Source organism: Gymnoscopelus microlampas (assembly GCF_963454915.1).
Source record: "Gymnoscopelus microlampas genome assembly, chromosome: 20".
In the NCBI taxonomy this organism is placed as follows: Eukaryota; Metazoa; Chordata; class Actinopteri; order Myctophiformes; family Myctophidae; genus Gymnoscopelus; species Gymnoscopelus microlampas.
The window spans coordinates 1311436-1325000 of NC_139957.1; positions in this window are offsets into that span (position 1 = coordinate 1311436).

A 13565-nucleotide genomic window follows, 5' to 3' on the forward strand; every position below is an offset into this window, starting at 1 on the left:
GAGATGTAGTGGAGTAGAAGTAAAAGTACTGACAATTAGAACTACTCCGGTAAAGTAAAAAAAAATACCTCAAAATTGTACTTTAGTACTGTACTTGAGTGAATGTACTTAGTTACTTTACACCACTGAGAGTAGTTCTCAACACTGTGGGCCCGGGGCCCATTGGCAGGCCATGTGGATGTTGCAAGTGGGCCCCCACATAATTGCCAAAACACTGAGATTGGTCAATGAATGACAATCTGAGAACCTGTTCAAGGAACCTTATATCAGAGGATCGGTCTTAATTTATAACTGGAAGTGAAGTAGTTCTCAGACTGAATCTCTGAGTTTAGATTGTGTTCATCTTAAAGGGCTAGAACACTTTGGTAGAGGTTTGGGTTGAGTAGTTGCTATGATGTAACTCTAGGTGGGTGAGAAATCTAAAATGATTGCTCAATTGACTAGAAATTAATCATTTAAAATGTGCTTCTAATTGACTTACATTCAGTGGTGGTAAAAATACTCAAATTCTTTACTTAAGTAAAAGTATCAATAGTGCAATATAGAAAATGTCAGGACGTTTCTCTAGTAGGACCCAAATGCAAGGAAGTCAGAATCTTGACGTGGAAGACAGAATTTAATGAACAACAGCAAACATGAACAGACTTGGAAACTCAGGATACAAACACAATAATCCAACAAAGCAACACACCCAAACACAGGGATTAAATACACACAAGGATAACAGGACACAGGTGAACTCAACAGACAATTAACACAGGGATTGGCTGGGGCAAACAGGACACAGGTGATAAACATGAACCATAAATCAGGGAAGGTGAGACAAGACAGGTAACAACCACAAAGGAAGAAAGGAAACACAAGACCATACTTCAAAATAAGATTCACGATCATACTTTCAAAACAACACCAGCAATGCAGATCCTGACATTACCCCCCCTCAAAGGGACGGCTACCAGACGTCCCACAAAAACAACAAACGGGGGGGTCCGGCGGAGGGACTGGGGCACTGCACCGGGGAACAGGACTGAATTGGCAGGGACAGGGCAGGACAGAACAAACAGAAGAAGCACACAGGACTCGTACGGGGCAGGGCAAGAACAGGACGACAGAGCAAAACTGGCTCGGGGCAGGGTGGTTAAGGACTGGGGAAATGGACCAAGTACGAGGAGAAGGACTGAGGACACCGGCAGAGAAAAGGTGACAAGAAACGGGCAGAAAAGAGACAAGACAGAACAAGAAACAAGCACACAGGCATACAAGAAGACACACACAAGGACAAGCACAATAAACCAGACAAAGAGACAGAACACAGCCGACAGACATCACAGACTAGTCAACAGGCAGACGGCTAGCTGTAAGGCTGAGAAACTGGACAGACAACAAGGAAACACTGACAGACAGACTAGAGGAAAACCAAGACAGACAGAGAAGCAGACAGACAGGACTAGACAGAGACTACACACAACCAACGATACTGACTGAGACCGACAGAAGGACGAACAATCATAACAACAGAATCACACAGAAAGGCAGGTCGGCAGACACACAGACAGACATGCAGAAAGGCACATAGATAAACACATTGGCACAAGTTGAGACAGACCAAGTGACAAACAAATCAATTGACAGACAAGCAGGCAAGCGGACAAACAGGTGATTTGACACAACAGGTGGGAAAGCAAGTCAGAGGGAAGACTGGAGGACTGGGGTGTAGATAGACAGACAAACAGACTGGCAGACAAACTAGCAGACAAGCAGAGAGGGAGACAGGCAGATACACAAATAGGGAGAGCAGCTAACGGGATGGTTGGTGGACCAACTACACCCCTGGCCAGAGGGAGGGGTGTTCCAGAGTGGAACTGGGGGAACTTAACAGACTGGAGAAATGGGGAATTAAGGGCATGAGAAACAGAAGGACGGACAAAAGGAGAAATGGGGGTGCAAGTGACCTGGGAAACAGGAAGTCTGACAGACCAGACAGGGGAGCTATGGCTGGGAAACGGAAGGAATAGGCTGGCTAGGTACAGGCCTAGGGACGGGGCTACGAACGTGGCTGGGAACAAGGCTAGAGACATTAAAGGGACTGTGGACAGGACTAGTACGGGGGCCCGGAACTGCGTTAGGTCTGGGTAATGGAGACAAGGACCCAAGGGGACTGGGACACGATGAATCTAGGAAACATGGGGGCAAAGGCTCTGAAGGGCATGGAGACAGGTTACACAGAGACTGGGGTACCTGAGAACAAGGAGACCGGGGCACAGGGAGAAGAGAACCGGGGGCAAGTGGCTGAAGAGCAATCTCGGGGTCCAGCGGCTGGCTTGCAAGCCCAGGGTCTGGCAATTGGAGTGCCGGCCTGGGGGCCAGCTGCTGGAGTGCAGGCCCGAGATCCTGCTGCTGTAATGCAAGCCCAGGCTCTGACAACTGGAGGTCAGGACCGGGGTCCGGCAGCAGGAGTGCTTGGGCAGCATCGGCGGTGACGACAGGGCACAGTACACAAAGTTCAACAGGGGTAACGGACAAGGGTCCCAGCAGACTGCCAGCACAAACAGCCGACAAGACATCTGGCCGGGCGTCGGCAAAATCTGCTGACGAGGTCTCTGGCAGGGCGGCGGCGGCGGCAACCGACGAGGTCTCTGGCAGGGCGTCGGTGGGGGCAACCGACGAGGTCTCTGGCAGGGCGTTGGCGGGGGCAACCAACGAGGAGTCAGGACAGACAGGATCAGCACCCAAATGCAAGGAAGTCAGAATCTTGACGTGGAGGACAGAATTTAATGAACAACAGCAAACATGAACAGACTTGGAAACTCGGGATACAAACACAATAATCCAACAAAGCAACACGCCCAAACACAGGGCTTAAACACACCAGGATAACAGGACACAGGTGAACTCAACAGACAATTAACACAGGGATTGGCTGGGGCAAACAGGACACAGGTGATAAACATGAACCATAAATCAGGGTGAGACAAGACAGGTAACAACCACAATGGAAGACAGGAAACACAAGAGCACTTCAAAATAAGATTCAGGAACACACTTTCAAAACAACACAAGCAATGCAGATCCTGACAATAGACTACTATATACTATTTTTATTTATAAACATTACTAGAACTGTACTCAATGTCAAGGTGCTTTTACTTTACTTGTGTATTTCCACTTCTTAATAAACAAATGTACTCTTTACTCCACTACATGGATTTGTCAGATTTTGTTACTAGTTTGAGTAGTAGTGACTTTGCACCTAACGGCGTGGAGAAAGTGAAAGAAGACAGAACTATCGCTGAAATTTAGCAGCGGCTGCTGAAGGAGCGCTGAAATAGTGAAACGCGCCGGTGAAGCGTCATTTCCCCCCCTGGCTGACAAAACGGTCCGGGGTGGGGGGGTGGGGGGGGCATCGAAACGGGCGGTAGCACAGGGCACCACGAGGGGTTAATCCGGCCTTCCTTGTGGGGACATTTGTATCGTGTAGTAGAAGCACACACACACACACACACACCCGTATTTTGTTCCAGGGACCCCCAGAAGCAAGGATTTGAGTTATAATTGTCATAGCGCGGCACTCTGTGCTGCACTATCAGCTTGTAGATCTATTTTTGAATAGCCAAAGAAATCTAAAAATTAGACTATTCCGCTCTCGTCAAAAAGTCCCCCCTTTTCCAACTAGGCAGACAGACAACTGGGAGTCCTTTTACTGTTTCTCGCAGAGCGATGGATTTATTCCTCCACTTGGTAACAGTGTAGAAGGAAACACACAGTAAAACTACAATAAAGAGAAATAAACATTGATTGGTCATGTATACTGCACTATATACATTAAGCAGTGCTGCAAAAGTATACACACATGACATGAATTTAAGCACAACCCCAAATAACAGGAGAGCAGCTACAATACAACCCAAATGAACATAATGCTGGCTGATGCAACACCAGCTAATGCCATAAACAAACAGGTGTAAGCTACAAAGTTTAATAAAGCACGACACTGTTGCCAAAGTTAGCAAATATCAACACAAAACCATTTTTCACAAAGAAAGGAATCCACAAACGTACAAGCAATGATCCTATGGTGATCACAAACAGAGTGGAGGTCAAACATCTGCTATCTGAGGTCACAACTTGCAAACTGAGGAGATCTGAGGTATATAGGTGTTCCTAATTCCCCTTAATTAGGCCCAATTTTGACCACAGTGACAGTGGTTTTTACCTTAACCACTTGAACCCTAGCATCCCTTTTCTGAGGAGAACTTCAGCCAAAAATAGCAGATCTACAGTTGTGAGCTTGTAGATCGGCTATTTTTGGATGATGTTTTGTGTAGAGGGAAAAAAGAGCAGACCAAGTAAACCAAAAATGTATAATCTGAAACACAATTGTATACAATATAGAGGGGGTCCCTGCTTCATCTCTTTCTCAGCTAGGGGGTCCTTGGCCTGAAAACGTTGAAGACCCCTGGGCTAAAGGATTACACAACATACATGCACCACCTAGTGGCTCAACAATGAAATGTATGAAAATACAGTGACCTCATGAACACATACTGTATATACAGATAACTTAGTTGGCTGGCCAGTTGAATCACTTTTAAAGTCTTTTTTTATCAGTTAAATCCCATTCCCTTGCATAGTTGCAGTACTTTGGCTGTGTGTAGGGCAGTATAAAACTATACAATAGGGCTTAAGTGGTTATTGATAGATTATGAATAGTCCAATAACATGATAACGTGACGGATCGGCAGTGGGCGGACAGTAAACAAAGTACATTTACTTGAAGAATTGAAGATAATTGAAAGATATGAGCTCACATGGGATAGAGCTGTACTGTACGTGACTTATCCATGAAGAAAGCCCACGCACGCAATTACACACAGCAAATTCCCCAGAAATGGGGGGCTCAACACGGGCCGATAGGCCTATATGTCTATTGAGAAATAGCTATTTCACTATATACAAGAAAAAATGTACCTGAATAAAATAGGCTACAATATGCAACTATTATCAATGTTTGGTTTTCATTACAAAGATGATCACGACAGGTATAGGCCTGGCCATTGCAGATAGGCCTACACATGATGAATTCTCAAAGAAGCACAGTAGGTTAGACAGCCTTACAGGAGATAGGAGATTACCATGACATCCTGCACACATTATTGAGTCATTTCAAAATTGCGATTACAACAGCAAACAAGTTAACAACTCAAATCATGTTCAAACATGTGCAACTAAAAGCCCACGTCCTCCTCTGTCCATTCTAGTCTATATAAAGCATGAGACAATGAAGCCTGGCTCTAAGTGGTTCATTCAATATATTTGTTTAAGTTTAGGTCCCCACTACATAGCCTACTCTTATGTAGTGGAGTCAAAAGTACAATATTTCTATTTGAAATGTCATGAGCTATATAGTAGCGATAAGAGACATGGGTGTGACTGGCCACAACCTCAATGCTTTGATGTGGGAAGGACAGGAAATTTTATCCATGCCATAATCATTGTCACAGTTAGTAGGCCTATAACATTTTGTAAATTGGCAGATTTTGCTAATCTCATGAGACACCATTATACGACAAAGTATGAAATGGGACATAGGACAGAAAACATAAAAAAGTTGAAATATGGAGATTACAATTAATGCTCGACAGCAAACATATATACATATATATACACACACACACACACACACACACACACACACACACACACACACACACACACACACACACACACACACACACACACACACACACACACACAAACACACACACACACACACACACACACACACACACACACACACACACACACACACACACATTTTGAGGTTCGTTTCAAATGTAAAGTGCAATATAAATAAGATGTATCATTATTATTATTTAGTTACAAGCTCTTAATAATTTGAATTGCTTCAATAAAAAACACACACACACACACACACACACACACACACACACACACACACACACACACACACACACACACACACACACACACACACACACACACACACACACACGTAACCGCACGTTCACATGAACTATTTTCTTTTTCAAAAGTAACAACACATTTTTACAAGCTCACAAAGGCGTTGCAATGCGACGAGTTGTGAGCTTGTGCTATTTTTGACACTTTTGCGTGAAGTATATAGTATGATGAAGAAGTGCACTAATTAAAACACTCTTAGGATGTAGAACATTGGTTTAGAACAGTGGTTCTCAAAAATAGCAGAATAGCTCACAGCGCGTCACTTAGTGCTGCACTGCAAGCTTGAGCATCTGCTATTTTTGAACAACAAAAACACACAAATATTCTCTTCAGATGTGGTCAGATTCGTGGTCAAATACATGTCATTTTGAGGGTCCTCCTTGGTAGGAAAAAGTGTGATCTACTGATTGAGAAGGCATTTGTAGAATCGGCCTCAGGTCTTAATGTGTTCATAGCTGTATCATAATCAGTGGTGTAAAGTAACTTAGTACATTTACTCAAGTACTGTACTTAAGTAAAGGTTTTAGGTAATTTTACCTTACTGGAGTATTTCCAATGGTCTATACTTTTACTTCTACTCCACTACATCTCAGAGGCAAATATTGTACTTTTACTCCACTACAATTATTTGAAAACTTTAGTGACTAGTTACTTTGCAGATATACATTATTATTACATTATAAAACATACATTAACCACTTCAGCCCTATTTTATACCTCGGCTATTTGAAAATAGCCGATCTACAAGCGACGCGTTGTGAGCTTGTAGATGTTTTTTTTTTAAAACAATTTATTACTTTTACTTTTGGTGCATTTTGATACCAATTATTTTGTACTTTTACTCAAAAAAAATGAACTCCGGACTTTTACTTGTAACAGAGTACTTCTAAATAATTGCAGTATTGATACTTTTACTTAAGTAAATCATTTGAGTACTTTTCCCACCGCTGATTATAATACTTCTCAATTGATTAGAAATGTGATGGCTGGCCGTGGATCATAAATAGCTCAGTGTCATTAGGAGGGCAGGGTGAGGGCTGGGACACCATTAAGGTGATAACAGGGGGATAACGGGGGGTGCACACCTGTCCCGCCCTGTCGTGGAATTCTGGATCAATCAGCAAATCGATAAGGCACATATAGTGTTGCATATAGGAGTCGAGACAATATCCTAGGTGGAGGTGGTTATGCTTTATGTACATGATATCATGGTCAGAAGTACATTAACACTCCTATCAGTGGTACGGTAGCTCTGCCACGAGCGCAGGGCAGAGATCATAGTTATACTGTAGTTGCCTGAAGGACAAACTGAACCATCACAAGATAGGCTGTACCAAAACTATAGCTATCAGGCCTAGTGGAGACATTTAGGCTCTTACAAGCTGTCAAATGTCATAATGTATTGTAGAACTATTATAAGTGATGGTGTAATATAAAGGTTAGATATAAGCAGCCATATAACTTCTAACAAATACTCTGTTACAAGCAAAAGGCCTGTGTTCAAAAAGTTACTTGAGTAAAAGTCCAAAAGTATTGGCATCAAAATATACCTAAAGTACCACAAGTAAAAGTGCTAGGATGTTTGAAAATAGCAGATCTACAAGCTCACAACGTGTTGTGGTGCGACGCGTTGTGAGCTTGTAGATCGGCTATTCTCAAATAGCCTAGGTATAAAATCGGGCTGAAGTGGTTAATGTATGTTTCAGAATATCATAATTTATATCTGAAAAGTAACTAGTAACTGAAGTTTTCAAATAATTGTAGTGGAGTGAAAGTGCAACATTTGCCTCTGAGATGTAGATGCAGAAAGAAAGAAAGAAAAAAAGAAAGAAAGAAAGAAAGAAAGAAAGAAAGAAACGTGGAGAATCACTGAGCTATACGAACGCAGGTCACATAAGGCTGTAGAGAGGATAATATGATGTAGATAGCTGGGGGCTGGTGAGTTGCTGTCCTGGTATTTTTATGTATCTGTATATAGTCAATGAATGACCAATCTAAGAACCTACTGTATCCACACAAATAAAAACGGACAATTATATCAAAGGATCTGTCTTTGAGAGATTAATTAATAACTGCAAGTGAAATAGTTCCCTGACTGAATCTGCCCTCAGGGCTTAGATTGTGTTTTTCCAGAGTCTGTACTGAGGACATTTGTGTGACTCATATAGTTGTCTATCACGGTGGTTCTCAAACCGTGGGTCGGGACCCCCAGAGGGGTCCCCAAAGTATTTTGGGGGGTCCCCAGATGATTAGCTTAATGTGCAACATTGTTTTCTCAGTATGAGTGTATATACAAGGTATCTGCACATTTCTAAAGAGACCATTTAAGGGCTTTTACGTCCTTTTAATACCTCTAAAATGAAAATAAAGAAAATAAGACCATTATGTCAAAAGTAATGAATAAACTACTATAAACTAATTTGTCAAACATTGGCCAAATTGTCAAACATGACCTAAGAAAAGGGGGGGAGGTCAAAACAATTGTCAATCTACACGCTTACAGATTTTCTTGGTACTCTCAGTACTCTCTACAAGACAGAAAAAAGAGGGAAAAAAACGTATAAATAATATAATAACTGGTTAAAAGGCTAAAAACGAAGCAAAGAAAACATTGAAATGAAAAGGCAAAAGGGGCAATTGGAATAAGGTGGGGAATGTCAGTCTGAAAAGGTGGGTTTTGAGTTTTTTTTATGAACAGGCCAAGGGTGGGGGCGGCTTTGATGTGAGCTGGGAGTGAGTTCCATAGGGAGGGGGCGGCAACTGAGAAAGCCCTGTCACCCCAGGCTGGTTTCTTTGTCTTGGGCATGTCCAGAAGGTTGGCATCACCAGACCTGAGGGAACAAAGGGGATGTGGAGCTGAAGGCGGTCAGAGAAGTACAGTAGGGGGAGCCTGGTTGTTGAGGGCCTGGTTGTTTAGGTGGCAAACGGTATTTTGAAATCTATTCTATGTTTGACTGGGAGCCAGTGAAGGTCGTGGAGGACTGGGGTGGTGTGGTCTCTGGATTGGGTTCTGGTGAGCAGGCGGACAGCAGAGTTTTGAACATACTTTGTTTGGGATAGTGTGGTGCGAAGGCAGGCAATGTGATTTCATTTTTCACAATATTTATCTGTGGAAACGAGTCAAACTAAATGTAATGCCTCAACTCCTACAATTCTAAGTGCGTGCCAGGGTGGGGGGGTCCCCAGTTCACATTATGATTATTTTGGGGGGTCGCAGAAAAGTTTAAGAACCACTGGACTATCACATTCCTTGCTGTTTCTCAACTAGTATAGTGGTCCATGGCATTAATGTGGATGGACTGATATATCGGCCACATATCGATATCGGACGATATTTGCCGATATCGGTAAATATCAGTATCTGCTAATAAAGTTGACATTCACCGATAGCTGTAGCCCAGGGGTCTTCAACAGTGGGTTTGGGACCCGTAGGGGGTCCTCAGAGTACTACAGACTGCTATATCAGATGCAGATGTTACCTAATTTTATACCCATCAAGTGTTTCAACACATTACATGCTTTGATTTCTAAATGTATCTGGCAGAAAAAAACATGCCGCACTTAAACTCCAGAAACTACAGCTGCCCATCTCAAAAGGGGATTTAGCATTACCAAATGTCTTATACTATATGGTGTCCAAAGTAAGATAGATAGTAGACAAAAATCATCAAAATGAATTAAATTGAAAATGATTTAAATTCCACCTTTCTAGATTTGGAGGCTTATGGTTGTGATCCTGTTTCTATTTCTGATTTGATATTTATAAAAAATGTTGATGTACTTCCTGGGCTAAAAGACAATCTTATTGTTAAAAACACTTTGAAAACATGGAATCGGGTACGAAAACATTTTGGCATAACAAATCACATTTCAAGTTTGGCACCGGTAGCAAAAAAATCCAGAGTTGGCACAATCCTGTCTGGATGTAGGTTTTGAGTTGTGGAAAGAGGCAGGAATGTACATGACAACTACAATCTGAATTTGATTTACAGCAATCTAAATATTTCCGTTATTTGCAACAGGAGCTACATTAACTCCCCAGAATAACTGTCCCATAATATAGGACTGGTTTGAGCACACGTCCCAACCATGTAATCTATAAAGGCATCATCTCTCCCAAAACAAATACAGCTTTCTTTGAGAGAGTCTAGGTGGAAAAAGCATCAACTACAGTAAGGTATTCTGGGAAAATCATTTTCAACAACAAATAAACAAGGGGGTATATTACAAAAAAATAACCCTCCACATGCTCAAACAAGTTTTATGAAACCCTATATAAAATAATACACAAGCGACAGTAATCTCCACAGTAATATATGGAGTAAATATGACCCTCTATGCTCTCCCCTATGTCCTAGGTGTAAAAGTGGATATGGTACCCATAGTCATATGATTTGGACACTGTCCACAAATCAGACCCTTTTGGGTATCCATTCAAGATGAAATCCTCAAACTGATTGGAATTGAAATACCCTTAGAACCACTTTTCTATGTTCTAGTGGCAGACATAAATATCACATTAACAAAAGGAAATTGACATCTATCAAGACTCAAGAGCTTTGCTCCATGCTGCTCGATTGTAGGCATGCAAATCTGGCTTTGTCATGTACATTTTTTGAAAAATAAAATTTAAATTTAAATTACTGTGTGTGTGTGCGTGCGTGCGTGCGTGCGTGCGTGCGTGCGTGCGTGCGTGCGTGACTTGAACAATTGTAGAAAAAGTTTAATACTTTTGAAATATTTTGACACGAAGGCTCTCTTTGTGCGCCAAATGTTTTCAGATGGGGGTACATATCCCTCCACATATCAATGTGGAGGTCCTTGTGTTGGAGTATAGAGCTCAGAAAAATTGCAAAAATAGCCGATCTACAAGCTCACAACGGGTCACATCGTGACACTTTATGTGCTTGTAGATCAGCTATTTTTTTGACTATTGACAACAGAGCAAAATATTGGAAGAATTCATATCCACCCAAAATATTAGTCTTGAAATATGGACACAAGCTAAAACTAAAATACCTCTGTGATTGTAGTTTTAGTTTGCTTTGTGAACAAACACATAGTGCAGTTTGAGTTAGTGTTTTCGTTGTAAAGTTTTTAGTGTTAATTATTTTTCTTCCAATTCTAGATGTAGTTATTTGTGTTTTAGTTTTAATTAACTATATAAACAACCTCGATGGACGCACTGGGAGGGGTTCCCTGTTTGAAGGTCTGACAATCATTATGAAACTCTTCTGTCACATTACTATTATAGATTATAAATGACTTATTACTATAATATACTCTACTTCACCGCATTTACACTGGAACAGTGGACCATGCAGTCACAACAACCCTGTGGGTTAACAGCTACCAGTGGTGGAAAGTAACCAAGTACATTTACTCAAGTACAGTACTTGAGTACAATTTTGAGGTACTTTTACTTTACTTGAGTATGTCCATTTTTCGATACTTTATACTTCTACTCCACTACTCTCAAAGAACAGGTTCTGAGGATGTATAATGTTACAGTAAATACAGTAGTGCCATGGCACTGACATATCAGGCCCACTGTCATCAGTCAGTGTTAGGACTCCCCCTAGGGGCCACATAATGGTACAACTATTACTCAGGTCAGCTTGTTAAGGCCCTGACACACTACTTGTTCTTTCCTCATATCTCCAGATCTAAACCTTTCATGTTTTTTTCCCTAACAATGACCTACACTTCATCATACAAGAGCGTCGCACAAAATGAGTGAAAATAGTCGATCTACAAGCTCACAACGCGTCGCGATGTGACGCGTTGTGAGCTTGTAGATCTGCTATTTTCACAAGTTGTTTTTATGAATAATACAAAAGGAATGGTTGTGGACATACATGATGTCTCCCCTCTTCTGAACAATAAAAAAATCATAATATTATATTACTTATTACTTGGCATCAAGGGAAATAAGTTGTATTACATGTTATATTACATACTTTTGCTATCCAACCCCAAAGTCATATACAATACAATCTGTTTAGTTAGCTCCTTGTAGAAGTAAATCCGATTATTATTAGTATTATCATTATTGTTATTATTATTATTTTGAAGCAAAGAGAGAGCACTTACTTTGAGCAATAATATGTAATAATATTGCTGCTTTGGCAATCAAAGGTATTTCACTTTCAAACATGTTTGGGGTCATTTTAACGTCCACTCTCTCTTCACCCCAGACAGTTTTCAAGTTGCTTGATTCAGTATTTAGATAATTGATATGCATTTGATCAGACACGCCCCCCTCCTATATAAACATTGTAACTTCAAACTCCATTTTTAACCATGATAAATGAATTTAAAACACCTGTCCGTGGTTCTGGTGACATATTGTCCTTCTAATAGGTATTTCTTTTTTTTTTTTTTCATTTTCCCAAAAATATATATCTAAATGAATAAATGAAAAAAGTAATTGAACAAAAGAAAAAACATAAACCGGAAAAAAGCCCCCTCACGAATTAGAAGGACAATATCAGTCACCAGAAGTACCAAGGACGCCTGTTTTCACTGAATTTATCATGGATAAAATGAATAATTACTGAATCAAGCAACTTAAAAACTGTCTGGGGTGAAACACAAAGCATAGGAATGACCCCAAACATGTTTGTAATTAAGTATTATGTAACTGCAGGGGCGTCACAGGGGGGGTGTAAGTGGGACTGAGTTACTAGGGCCCCAAAAAAAAAAAAAAAAAAATCTTAGGGGGGCCCACAGTGAATCTTTTTCCCCAGGGCCCAGAATTTGGTGCTACGCCCCCACCACACTGCTGCTGAATCTGGCATTCATAGTCAGTGGTGCATGGACAAAGTAGCCTACTCCATTGGTTCTCAAAGTGGGGTCCGAGGACCCCCAGAGGGGCCCTTGAGGGAGTTCCAGGGGGTCCCCAAGCTAAATGATGGATAGGAACCAAATGGACCCTTATGGGTCTGCAACTCTGAGAGTGTACAAATGGAACCAAATGGTTCCATTTGGTTCCATTTGTACACTCTCAGAGTTAAATTAACATTGATTTTACCATATGAATTGGGGTCCCAGAGATATAAATGCCATTACATGAGGGTCCGTAGCCTAATGCATGTCAAACTGGGGGTCCTTGAAATCAAAATGGTTGAGAATCACTGCTAGAGCCGTAAACATCTTCTCTTACGGGGGTCCCTGGGATATTCTTTTCAAATGGGGGTCCGCGGGCTAATAAGTGTCAATTTGGGGGTCCTTGACATGAAAAAGGTTGAGAATCACTGGCCTACTCAACCAGTACTTGAGCCAAATATTACCACATTACGTAGTGAAAGTTGATCTGTCAAATTTTACAATGGAGTTAAAGGAGGAGTTCACCCAAAAAATGACTTATTTTCTATCAATTGCATATCCTATGAAGCCTTGAATCCATGGATTCTTTTTTGTTTTTGTGGCATTCCTAAGCTAATAATTTGATTCCCGTCTCCTACCAGCTAATGTGTCCGGTAGGAGACACAAAGTAGATTATTTGTGTCTCCTACCGGAAATACACACGGTCATCAAATTATTGTCTTAGGAATGCCACAAAAACAAAAATAAATCCATGA